Genomic DNA, 13,936 nt, shown 5'->3' on the forward strand with positions numbered 1-13,936 from the left:
TTGGAGTGACAAATCCTAATCTCGATCTATGCCAACCAACCAAACACCTTCGGAGATACCTGTAGAGCATCTTTATAATCACCCAGTTATGTTGTGACGTTTGATAGCACACAAGGTATTCCTCCAGTATCCGGGAGTTGCATAATCTCATAGTCAAAGGAATATGTATAAGTCAGTCATGAAGAAAGCAATAGCAATAAAACGTAACGATCATTATGCTAGGCTGACGGATGGGTATTGTCCATCATATCATTCTCCTAATGATGTGATCCCGTTCATCAAATGACAACTCATGTCTATGGTTAGGAAACTTAACCATCTTTGATTAACGAGCTAGTCCAGTAGAGGCTTACTAGGGACATTGTGTTTTGTCTATGTATCCACACATGTATCAAGTTTCCGTTTAATACAATTCTAGCATGAATAATAAACATTTATCATTATATAAGAAAATATAAATAACAACTTTATTATTGCCTCTAGGGCATATTTCCTTCAAACCTTGCTGCCTCCATGATGATGTGTGAGTAGTCCCCACATGACCTACGAGTCTATAACGGTAGCTAGATGGCTCTCTATCTCTCTTTGATCTTCAATACAATGATCCTTCGGAGATGTATTTGATGTAATTTTCATGGTGTGTTTGTTGGGATCCGATGAATTGTGGGTTTATGACCAAATTATTCATTGAAAGTATATGTATTCTTTTGAGATATATTATGTGTGATTTAATAGCCTTGTATTTCTCTTTGATCTATCCATCTTCTTTGCCCAAGTAGATTGATTTATCTTCAGTAAGAGTGGTGCTTGGTAGTAGGTTCAATCTTGTGGTGTCCTTACTTTGTGACCATAGAAGTTGCGAGGCACGTATTGTATTGTTGCTACTAAGGGTAAAACAATGGGTTCGAACATATTAATTGGTCTTACTTTGTCTACATTATGGCATCTTGCTAAAGCGCTACTCTGCATGTCATGAACTTAATACTTTGAGATGTATGTTGGATTACGGTCTTGGGATGGAGTAATAGTAGTAGATGCAGTTGGATTATAAGGTCTACTTGTCACAGACGTAATGACTATATATGAAAGAATCATAATCATAACTATGAGCTATTATGTCTATTGCCCAACAGTAATTTGTTTACCCACCGTTGCTATGCTATGAGAGATATGCCTCTAGTGAACCTATGGCCCCCAGTTCCATTTTCCATATTTACTAAAAACCCTAAATTTGCTTGCTATTTTTATTTTATTTTATTTTATATATCTACCACCGCCATATTTAATCCTTTGCAATTGGCGAGAACAAGGGGATTGACAACACTCTTGCCTTCATTGGGTGCGAGCATTTGCTTTGTGTGTGTGTGTGCAGGTACCGCTTATCCTGTTTGTGTGGCGTCTCCTATTGGTTCAATAAATCTTGGTTCTTAACTGAGGAAATACTATCTGCTACTATACTACATCACCCTTCCTCTTCGGGGAATCCCAACACCTATCACAAGTAGCAGTCCTCTCCAACAAGGGCAACCAAAAAAGGTATGTTACCCTTCATTTTTTTCCATAATGCGGAAATTAAATCCATCTCGTGTTCCAAGGTGGGCCTCAAACCTTAGTTGATTTACTCTCAGTTGATTTATCAAGGAAACCTTTAAACCTTCATAGGCTTGTCTTTGGCGAACCACGATCACTCATGATGCGCAATCGTCTAGTGCGTGTGCACCCGCAAGAGTAAATAGCACAAGCTTCGTATCAGTCTAGATCCTCATGATGTTCGATCACTTAACTAAAAATTGGGCTATGGTTTTTCTCTTGGTGAAATCTCTCAATACTCTAGCTTGCTCAGATATACTCTATGGGTTCAAATGGAGTAGCCAAATGTTGCAAGTTGGGGTGGGTGGGGGTGGGGCTTTTCGAGCTAGCCATTGCAAGTTGTTTTTATAGTCAAAACAACATTAAAAATGTTCAAGAATCTTGAAAATTCATGAATTTGAGAAAAGATCACAAATTTGAAAAACTTAAAAATTCAAAAATGTTCATCAATTTGGAAAAAGTTTATGAATTCGAAAAAAGTTGTGATTATGAAAATTTTCATGGATTTGAAAAATGTTCATGAATTTTATGAAGTCCTTGAATTAAAAATGTTCATAAATTTGAAAAAAAATGAATCTGAATAAAAATTTGCGATTTTGAAAAATGTTCACGAATTGGAAAAAATTCACAAATTTTAGGCAGTTTCAGTATACAATTCTTTTTGCAAGTTTGAAATTTGTTCATGAATTAAAAAAATTGTGTACTAAAAATTATTCATGACTTTGAGTTTTTGGTGAACTTGAAGACTATTCATGAATAAAAAATAAAACCCACTAAACCGTACAAAACTAGGTCGAACAAAACTAGGAAAAACAAAAACCAAAGAAAGCCCCATACTAGAAAATGAGAGGAGACTTTCTAGTAGGCTCCCAAAACTAATGGAGGAGAATTGCATGGGCCAATACCACACTTAGACTGGTTATGGAAATGGTAATGGATGCTCTGAATCATAAGTATTGTTTTTTTAATGTTGGCAGGAGAACAACCAAATTCATTGATTAGAAGAAGGTGTTACAAGAAATCCCCAAAGGGGAAAAGCACCGCAAAAGGCAACAAAAAGAAGAGAAACAAAAAAGGACCCGTCGGCAGCACCACAAACCCAAGCTCTACCATCAACGTGAACACCATCGGAATCCATCGTCGGGATCTCCAAGGTGATGCCTCCAAGGAGGAAAAAGTTGCTGAGGACACCGCCGTCACCTGATCAAGCACTGACTGATCTTAGGTTTTCACCTGGAGATCTCACGCCATTGGGTATGAAGGGCAAACGGCTCAACAATGATACCTCCAAGGAGGAAGACGACATCCGTGGATGCCGTTATCGCCAGCAACGAGATGGTCGATGCATGATTTTCATCTAGAGTCGTGCCTTCCACCAACAATCCCAGATCCGAGGCCACCGACACCATGGAGTAGCATGACTCCAGGCAAACACTACCAGAAACGAATTTGTCGATGTTGCACGTAGGAACTCGGTGAGCTCACACCAATCTAACAGGTCCGCACCGCCACATGTAGGCCTAGGCGAGCCAAGCTGGATCTGGCCACCTCTACCTCTGTGCGCAGAAACTGGGCGATCCTCCACGCCACAGCGCACCAGAAAGGCCGAGGGAGAGCCGTACATAGCTGGTCAGCACTGTCGCGCACAAGAACTGTGTGAAAATCCAAGACAAACTACGCACCCCACACCGCCGCACGCAAGATCAAGACTGTCTATGTTGAATCTGGTCTGCCTGACCTCCTGTAGCACTGGACAAACTGGATGACGCTACAGCTCAAAGAAGCCGGATGTGGACGCGCTTGAAGGAAAGAGACCACTAGCAACCCCGACACCACCACTATAGCCTCCACATGCCAAATGCAGCAAAAACAGACGCGCAACGCAGCCAAACAAGGCGTGTGTCGCGGCCAATTGACGCACTGGCCCGCGACGCCAAACTTCCGGCCAACAGGCGACAGGTAACCAAATCGAGCTCCTCACGCAGCACAATGCCTGCTCGCGACTGCCCATGTGCATCTTCGGTCCCCACTGCGACCTCGCGCACCGGCAACCGTGCTAGATCCACGCGGCTCAGTGCCTCACCTCAACCTCGCGCACCGGCGGCCGCGCCAGATCTGCGCCGCCCCATGCCATGGAGCAGCAACGTTGTGCCCTTGTGCATCACGCCCCTATCCACAACACGCACCTGGTCGCGCCCTCTCGCATGTTGCAGCGCACCAATGCCATGCACACCCTCCTCCGCACGCATTAGGCCACCCACACACCGCGTCCACCAGCGCATGCTCATTTCACCCATTGCACCCACCAACGTTAGCATGCTGTGCCCCTACACCTCTCCTCGGCGAGCATCCCCGCAGTGCCCAAACCTTGTGAGAGGAAAAAATGGAAGACCCTCCGCCGCGCGGGCTTTGCCTGGCGGCGCTGCGAGGGGGAGTTTCTTTGGCGGCTAGGGTTTTGTGATGCCCCGAGACCGATGCGTCAGGTGTCTTCCAGTTATTCGCCGACGTTGCCATGTCATTTGCTTGCATGTTGCATCTTGTCATGTCATCATCTGCATTGCATCTGCATGTTTTCAAAACTTGCATCCGTCTGGGTTCCCCAGTTCCGCCCATCGTCCGTTCTGAGCCCAGACACACTTGCACGCGCCTGCGGCATGTCCGAAATATTATTTTATAAGTGGCCGGAAAATGTTCTCGGAGTGGGTTGAAAGTTGGCGTGCGGTGTTGTTTTGTGGTCAGTAGGCCGCCTGCCAAGTTTCATCGCATTCGGAGTTCGTTTGACGCCCCAACGGATAACTATAGCGGCAATATAGTCGGTCTATCATCGGATGTTTTCGGTCTTCGGAAACAGTCGTCAGGCCTCCCTCTCCTCTCTTCTCTCAACTCGAGACCATCTACACAGCCCACTACCTACCGCCAGGTCCAACCTAACCTCTCTCGTCAACCCGCGGCCCTCCTCGCGCGCGCGCCCGAAAGCTGTCTCGGACCCGACCCGGACTGTCGCTACTGTTGTGTCCGGATCATCCCCAAACATCTACAAAATGTCACCGTTTTCTTATTTGGACTCTCTAGCTTTTTTATTCGCGACCGTCTGATTTTGATCGGAGGCACCAGATAGCCCCTAACCTTTTTCACCTGATGTATATATTTGGTCCAACCCTAAAAATTAGGAGGCCTTGTCCCATCCATCCTTTCCCTTCGCGCCGCCGCCGACCCACCTGGTCTCCTCCTCGTCTTCCCCACCTAGCCAACCAGCTTCCTTCTCGGATCCACCGCCGCCTCTCACCTTCTCTGCCTCGTTTTCGGCAGCAAGCCAACCAGTGCCTCCCCTCGATCCGGCCGTCCAGGAGGATGCCGCCGTGGTCACTAGGCACATCTCCCCGACGCCTCCTTCTCCCCATGTCGTTTCCCTCTGGATCCCTCTCTTTCTCACCTAGTTTTTCCTCTCTCTCTCTCTCTCACTCTAGTTCATAGGGACGTCGCCATGGCCATCGCGTCGATGTGTGACCACTGAAGCTCCACCGGCGACCAGAGCCACCGGCCGCCCGAGCCTCGTGCACTTCTGCCTCGAGGATCTCCTCGTCCCCAACCAGGACACCAAGGTCGGCCTCCTCTGTTCGAACCGCCGTCGCCCCATTCTTCTTCAAGCCATGGTTGTGCTGCCGCAGAAGTGCCGCCATGGATGCTCGAACCTTCCTCTGCTTCTCGCATGGGACGACCCCAGCGTCGCGCCCCTGCTTTGCCTCGAACAGCTGCAGCGCCACACGCCTCCTGCACGCGCGCACGCACAACCCGAGCTCCCTGGCTCGATCCGGTCCCCGTTGACCGCGAGCGTCGGTTGGGTCTTAGTCGTGCCAGGTCGAGTTGCCTTCCCTCCAACTAATGCGCCAAGCCCATGGTGAGAACACCCCTGGCGCCCCACCCCTTTTTTCATGTTGTTGGGCCAGCAGATCCGGCCCAGTATCTATTTTTTGAGGCTCTACGAATTTAGCTATTATCCCAGGTTTTGCAGTTTTACAGAAAACCCCTTGCACAACCCTCCAACTAATGGGCCAAGCCCATGGTGAGAACACCCCTGGCGCCCCACCCCTCTTTTCATGTTGTTGGGCCAGCAGATCCGGCCCAGTATCTATTTTTTGAGGCTCTACGAATTTAGCTATTATCCCAGGTTTTGCAGTTTTACAGAAAACCCCTTGCACAACATGCATATAATAACTCACAAACGGTGCATCATTTTAAAACAAACTTTATATGAAAGATGCTTAGAATTTTGTGTAGTTTCATAATATGTCATTCTCATCCATGTTTAAAATGTTTAAACATGCTGTTTGGTTAAATTGTCCCTATGCCATCTTAAAATGATTTAATTCATAACTAAATAACCGTAACTCGGATTTTAATAAACTTTATATGTAAATGGGGTGGAAAATGCCTAGTTTAACATGGTGGCATAACTTTGCATGTTTAACAAATATAAAATTGTGTTTAGGACAGAATAGTACCAAACCTAATATATGCATATGGGGATTTACCGGAATTGTTGTTCGTTGCTTCCGGCCTCATTTAAACTTGACTAGATAGGTAGTTTTATTTTTGCTTCACCCTCTTGCCACTTTAATCAACATTTAATCTTGTTGGGTACCTAAACGAGAGAGAACTAAATAAGTCACGTGGTGCTTCGTCAATATGCAACAGAGTTGCATATTGAGGTCCACTTAATTTGTAGGATTGTTTGTGCACTTTGCCATGCCATGGATATGTAAACCGGACATGCATCATACTTGATTGTGCATCATGACATGGTTATGTGATGGTTGTTTACTATGTTGTGTGCTTCTTTCCGGTGTTGCTTCTTTGGGTTGGTTCCGATAACGTCGCGTTTGTGAGGAACCGTTCGACTACGTCCGTTTGTCTTCTTCATGGACTCGTTCTTCTTCCTTGCGGGATTTCAGGCAAGATGACCATACCCTCGAAATCACTTCTATCTTTGCTTGCTAGATGCTCGCTCTTTTGCTATGCCTATGCTGCGATACCTACCACTTGCTTATCATGCCTCCTATATTGCTAAGCCAAGCCTCTAACCCACCTTGTCCTAGCAAACCATTGTTTGGCTATGTTACCGCCTTGCTCAGCCCCCCGTATAGCGTTGTTAGTTGCAGGTGAAGATTGGAGTTTGTTTCCTTGTTGGAACATGGATATTTTGTTGGGATATCACAATATCTCTTATTTAATTAATGCATCTATATACTTGGTAAAGGGTGGAAGGCTCGGCCTTATGCCTGGTGTTTTGTTCCACTCTTACCGCCCTAGTTTCCGTCATATCGGTGTTATGTTCCCGGATTTTGCGTTCCTTACACGGTTGGGTTATAATGGGAACCCCTTGATAGTTCGCCTTGAATAAAACTCCTCCAGCAAGGCCCAACCTTGGTTTTACCATTCGCCACCTAGCCTGTTTTTCCCTTGGGTTAGGCCAGCCCAAGGGTCATCTTTATTTTAACTCCCCCGGGCCAGTGCTTGTCTAAGTGTTGGTCCAAACTAGAGCCCCTTGCAGCGCCACCTCGGGGAAACTCGAGGGTTGGTTTTAGTTGTACGGATTGCTTATCCGGTGTGCCCTGAGAATGAGATATGTGCAGCTCCTATCGTGATGTCGGCGCATCGGGCGGTCTTGCTGGACTTGTTTGACCATTGTCGAGGATGTCTTGTAACCGGGATGCCGAGTCTGATCGGATTGTCTTGGGAGAAGGAATATCCTTCGTTGACTGTGAGAGCTTGTGATGGGCTAAGTTGGGACACCCCTGCAGGGATTTGAACTTTCGAAAGCCGTGACCGTGGTTATGGGCAGATGGAAATTTGTTAATGTCCGGGTGTAGAAAACCTGAAGTTGATCTTAATTAAAATGCACCAACCGCGTGTGTAACCGTGATGGTCTCTTCTCGGCGGAGTCCGGGAAGTGAACACAGTGTTGGAGTTATGTTTGACATAGGTTGTTCTAGGATCACTTCTTGATCATAGATTCTCGACCGTGCTTTTGCCTTCTCTTCTTGCTCTCATTTTGCGTATGTTAGCCACCATATACGCTAGTCGCTTGCTGCAGCTCCATCTCATACTTTTACCCTTCCCATAAGCTTAAATAGTCTTGATCGCGAGGGTGTGAAATTGCTGAGTCCCCGTGACTCACAGATACTTCCAAAACCAGTTTGCAGGTGCCGATGAGACCGTGCAGGTGACGCAACCAAGCTCAAGGAGGAGCTCGATGAAGATCGTGTTTGTTATGTTGTTTCCGTTTCCAGTTGATCAGTAGTGGAGCCCAGTTGGGACGATCGGGGATCTGTGTAGCTTTTGGGGTAGTCTTCTTTTATTTTGGTTCCGTAGTCGGACCTTGAGTGTATCTGGATGATGTAATGCTTTATTCATGTATTGTGTGAAGTGGCGATTGTAAGCCAACTATGTATCACTTTCCCTTTATGTATTACATGGGTTGTTTGCGAAGATTACCTCACTTGCGACATGCTTTCAATGCGGTTATGCCTCTAAGTCATGCTTCGACACGTGGGAGATATAGCCACATCGAGGGCGTTACAAGTTGGTAATCAGAGCCTTCCCCGACCTTAGGAGCCCCCTGCTTGATCGAATCGCTGGCGTTGTCGAGTCTAGAAAAATGTTTTGAGTCATTTAGGAATTATATATCGGAGAGTTAGGAATTCTTTTTACTCCTCAGTCCCTTCGTCGCTCCGATGAGGCATCCTGACGTAGAGTTTTGACTCTTCTCTTCTCAAATTTCACTAAAAAAATTAGGATCACGCGGGTATCTTGGAATCATTCCGATGGTTTTGTGACGAGAACATTGTTCTTGGTGCCTGTAAGTGCATCTAGTGCCACCCCTAGTTGGTTTTGGAGTATTGACGACAAACCTAGTTGAGGGACTAATGTGTTTGTGAGAATTGCAGGATAACACAGGTAGAAGTCCCTCATTGATTCGGTTTTCCTACCATAGATGACCCCTAAAAATGTATGAAGACATTGAAGTCAAAGGTGGTATGTGAAGACATTCACATTGAAGACTATGACATGAGAAGACATCGCGTGAAGACTATGGAGCGCGAAGACTTAGCAGTTTCGTCGTTCTGTGTTTTTCTTTGTTGAGTCATAGGAACCACCGTACTGTTAAGTGGGGTCCAAGAGAACCAGTCAGAATGACTGAAGTGATGCTTACCCAAAATCCTATGTCTTCGAGTGAAGACTATGAGAGCGAATCTTGTCCAGAGTTGGACAAGTCAGCTTTGCTTGTAGCCCAAGTAAAGTTGTCGTATGTGTTTGAAATCTGACCGTTGGAACATGTGTCAGTTCCTTAGTGACCCAGGGTCATTTCGGACAAATCAGGTCGGCTTGCCTAGTGGCTATAAATAGCCCACCCCCTACAACCATAAACGGTTGGCTGCTCAGAGTTAAAGCACGGCTTTTGTCGTTTGAAAGCAACCCACCTCGAAGCCTTTGAGAGAGAATTCCTTGAGAGGATAAAGCCCTAACCACCCAGAGCCAAAGAGTGTTAGGCATCACTTAAGTCTTCTTGTCTGTGTGATCTGAAGACTTATTACACTTGAGGACTGTGAATCCTCCAGTCGGTTAGGCGTCGCGTTCTGAGCATCCAAGAGTCATTGTGGATCGCCGGTGAACGAAGTCTGTGAAGGTTTGGGCGAGGACTGGGTGTCCTTAGCTCAAGGGGAATAAGGTGAAGACGAGGTCTTCAGAGTTGAATCTCAGCCTCCCTAACCAGATGTACAGTTGTCATAGCAACTGGAACTGGTCCAACAAATCATTATCTTCAACGAGTCACTGGTTTCATCCTTCCCTTCCCCTTACTTACTGTTGGTTCTTGTGAAGTCATTGTACGATAGCATCACCATTTGACTTCACTAAGTGATTACGTGTATTGATTGGCTTCTCAACATCTTCCTACCTGATCCTTACTGCCTAGCTGCTATTTGTCATTGTGCTTTCACTTCATTAAATACATGACTATGGTTTGCCTAGTGTAGTCTACCTTCCGCTGCATGATAATAGGTTTATTTCTATCGTTTGTCTTCGAAACTCACATGTTTTGAAGACTTTCATAAAAATCGCCTATTCACCCCCCTCTAGTCGATCACTAGCACTTTCAGTGCCTCCTGACATTTAGGGGTTGTGGCAGTGTCCCGGGGAGTTGAGCTTCGAGGTGTTGTCGTCACAATTTTGTCGTTGCAGTTCTGGAATACCTGAGTTCGCCGACATAAAAAATCTCTTTTATGCAGTTGTTGGTGAGATAACCTCGACGCCATCCAGTATTGGGGCGGGAGGTCGGGAGTATTGCCATAACTCGTATAACGGATGCTTTTCGAAGGTTGAGGTAAACGATTTTCGAAGGTTTCTTGGTTATGTGTTGAAGGATGGATACAGCTGGATGTAGGATTTGCTAGTTTTGGGTGAGATATTATGCTTCCCCTGTATCCCCAACACCTGATTGCATAACCGGAAAAATTTGGGAGTTTATAAGTGGGAATTCAAGTAGCTCTTAGGATATCTTTCCGACAGCTCGACGTCTAGTGGTCTGCCTATCCACGGTTGGTTTTACAGTGGTCTCATTGTGTCTTAAAGATTCCTTGGCTTTGCCGACTCGGGGACGCTTCGTATGTCATGTGCACTGCCTTGTACATGATGGTGTTGTACGATCGAGCCTGTGTAGGCCCCACCACGAAAACTTCGAACAAAATCTCTATCATATGTTTGTTCCGGCTTATTCTGCAAGCCAATCCTTTGTTTTGTTTTGAGTTGTGGTATTCGAGTTGCTTCAATGTCAAGTGTTGATTCCATACCTTCCCTCGACAGTGTTCTCATACTCCGATGTGAATACCAATCCTTCACGATAATCGAGATTGTCATGCCAATCCTTTTTCAACCGGCGTGTTTCTCTTCAAGTGGATCCGATCACTTCAACATTAGCAAGATCAATTATCAGTTCTTCTCAACAGTGTTTGCTTCATTCGTTCCAAGTTGCCTTTGTTTTCCCACCCACCCACCCCTTGTTTCTTCAAGGACTCTTATATCTTAATCAAGTATCCATCTTATTGAATGCGAGATCTCTCCATTCTTTTCCGTCAACATTCTTACCCGGTGATTATCTTGAAGATCCTAACGGAACCTCAAGTACATCATTATCCATTCTCTTTCTTCTCCGGTGGAACCAATTCAAGCTTTCAGTGTTGATCATATTCTTTTCCGTATTTCAAATGCCTTCTCATGCCGGTGCACCTCTTAATCATTCCTCTCGCTATTAATTGTTTCGGAGTGCTCAAGATATCTCGAAGATTCGTGTTTCCACTCTATTTTTGTTCAAGTTCTTTCGAGGTTGTTATCTCATTCAAGCCATTTAATTCAACCGATGCAACCTCTCTTTTAAATCATTTCAACAGTGTTTCTTTGAGTGGGCCCTAACCCACTAGTCTTTTTCCAGGATCTTACCTGACTCTTATAATTTTATCGGAGCTATTCTCAGATCTTTTAAAGTTTGACATAAGAATGAATTATCATCAGTCAAATGCCTTTCTCCAAGATCGGTTAAATTCTTTTCATCGTTGGCTTAATCTTTCCATTCTTCATTCTGGAGTGCCTCAACAATTCTTGGTGGTGCTTCTCATTGTCATTATCAACATTTGAAGACCGAAGAAGAGTTTCTTTGCAATCATATCCGTTCTCTTGAAGATTCTTGGTTTAGCTTGTTGCCATCCTCTCATAATTGTTTCAATTGTGTCAATTTTTTTCATCCTTCCGGAGCAATTCAAGAGTCTTCTCATTTTGATTATCCGGAGTCCATCAATTCAGGTTTATTCATTCTCAGTTTTCAGTTATCATTCTCCAACCTACCGGTGCTTCTTTCAAATATCCTCTTCTCAGTTCGTGATCTCTTCGTTCTCATGTATCTTAACTCTCTAATATATGTTCGTTCATTTGCTAATTCTTACCGGTGATTCATCCTTTACTTCGTTCATTTAATTCTTACGGTGGTTCGTTCAAGATGTCTCTTCCTTCGTTATCATATCAATTCACTCGTTCTTTCCAATCCTACCGGTGGATCATCGAAGACCTTTCCAAGTTGACGCTATATCTATCTTAATCTTTTCTACGAGAATAAGTAATATGTCAAATCCGTTGATTGTCATCAATTTAATTGGTGAAGGATAAGCATAATGTAATTCTTATTCTTGTTTCATCGAGTGAACTCAATTCCCTATTCCGGAGGCTCATCAAATTCCTGATTTCAATTGTTTCATCTTCTCTTTTTCCTGGAGTTCCAACCTTTTTCAATTATTTCACCACGGAGATTCATCTAAATCGGTACAAGGATTCACCTTGTGTTTTCAACTTCTCTTTCCTTCCGTTTGATCATTCTTTTGTTTAACGAAGTTCTTCATGAAGGTTCTACATGATGGTTCATCAAGGATTTAATTCCTTCTATAAGTTTTTTTTTCATTGAGATTTTTTCAGAAGAGATCAAGCTTTCTTCATCTTGCAATCCGGAGTGCAATTGTTTCTCCCTTATCTTTTGAGGTGGTGTTATGGCATTCTTGATAATTTGAGTTCATGCTTCATGATTCACATGTTGTTAAGAATGAGATATTTTATATCCATCCACCTCTTCGTTGGAGTTATCTTGTGTCATGTTTCACCTAAAGCCTTCCCTAAGGATTGTTGCTAATTGTGGTACTCATAAATGACCCAAGTTCTTCTTTTATCCTACCGGTGAAATAGTTTCTCGTCTCCTTGGTCATACCAATTCAATTCTTTTTCCCGTGATGGAAGGTTGTCACCTCATAATTTGAGAGGTATTCCATAAGACCATATCAAGCTTATCTTTTAGTTGTTGATTTTCCAACAACTCCGCTCGACCCTTCTCCTAAGGATGCCTTTTCAAGCTCTTTTGTGGAAGAAGTTGGCATTTTCTTCTCCATTCTCCTATTTCAATTATCTATCTTCTATTATTTCGTTCCAGAGGCATTGCGATGTTGTTCTTTTCACCCATCATCTCGTTTTGTCAAAGATCATGTTCTTTTCATGCCTATCCATTTAACCGGGGTGTTGTGCCCTTTTGCTCAAGTTCTTTTCGCCTTATCAAGCCTTGCACCTCTTTTCAACCGGAGTGTTGTCTGAGATCTTTCTAATCCCTTGTTCCATTCATTCAATAGTTCCGGAGGCAGTGTGTTGTGATTTCATCAAGTATCTTCTCATCTTATCAAGTTCTTATTCAATTCCTTTTCTTTTCAATCGGAGTGCTGCCCGAAGTTGTTCTTCCTTGTTCCTCTTTTCTAACGGAGTGTTTTCAACTTCGTCATCTCCGTTGTATTCTTTTCTCGAAATGGCTTAACCTTTTCAAGGTTCTTTGGTTTCACTCATTGGGCAAAGAAGCAACTTAGTTTTACCTCTTCTCTTTCTCTTCCGTTGTCCCTCCGGTGCCATTCTAGATCTCGGGACGAGATCCTCTCGTAGTGGTGGAGTGTTGTGACGCCCCGAGACCGATGCGCCAGGTGTCTTCCAGTTATTCGCCGACGTTGCCATGTCATTTGCTTGTGTGTTGCATCTTGTCATGTCATCATCTGCATTGCATCTGCATGTTTTCAAAACTTGCATCCGTCCGGGTTCCCCAGTTCCGTCCGTCGTCCGTTCTGAGCCTAGACACACTTGCACGCGCCCACGGCATGTCCGAAATATTATTTATAAGTGGCTGGAAAATGTTCTCGGAATGGGTTGAAAGTTGGCGTGCGGTGTTGTTTTGTTGTCAGTAGGCCGCCTGCCAAGTTTCATCGCATTCGGAGTTCGTTTGACGCCCCAACGGATAACTATAGCGCCAATATAGCCAGTCTATCGTCGGACGTTTTCGGTCTCCGGAAACAGTCGTTGGGCCTTCCTATCTTCTCTTCTCTCAGCTCAAGACCGTCTACACAGCCCACTACCTACCGCCAGGTCCAACCTAACCTCTCTCGTCAACCCGCGGCCCTCCTCGCGCGCGTGCCCGAAAGCTGTCCCGGACCCGACCCGGACTGTCGCTACCGTTGTGTCCGGATCATCCCCAAACATCTACAAAACGTCACCATTTTCTTATTTGGACTCTCTAGCTATTTTATTCACGACCGTCCGATTTTGATCGGAGGCTCCAAATAGCCCCTAACCTTTTTCACCTGATGTATATATTTGGTCCAACCCTAAAAATTCAGAGGCCTTGTCCCATCCATCCTTTCCCTTCGCGCCGCTGCCGACCCACCTGGTCTCCTCCTCGTCTTCCCCACCTAGCCAACCAGCTTCCTTCTCGGGTCCACCG

This window comes from Triticum aestivum, chromosome 4A, assembly GCF_018294505.1.
Source record: "Triticum aestivum cultivar Chinese Spring chromosome 4A, IWGSC CS RefSeq v2.1, whole genome shotgun sequence".
Taxonomy (NCBI): domain Eukaryota; kingdom Viridiplantae; phylum Streptophyta; class Magnoliopsida; order Poales; family Poaceae; genus Triticum; species Triticum aestivum.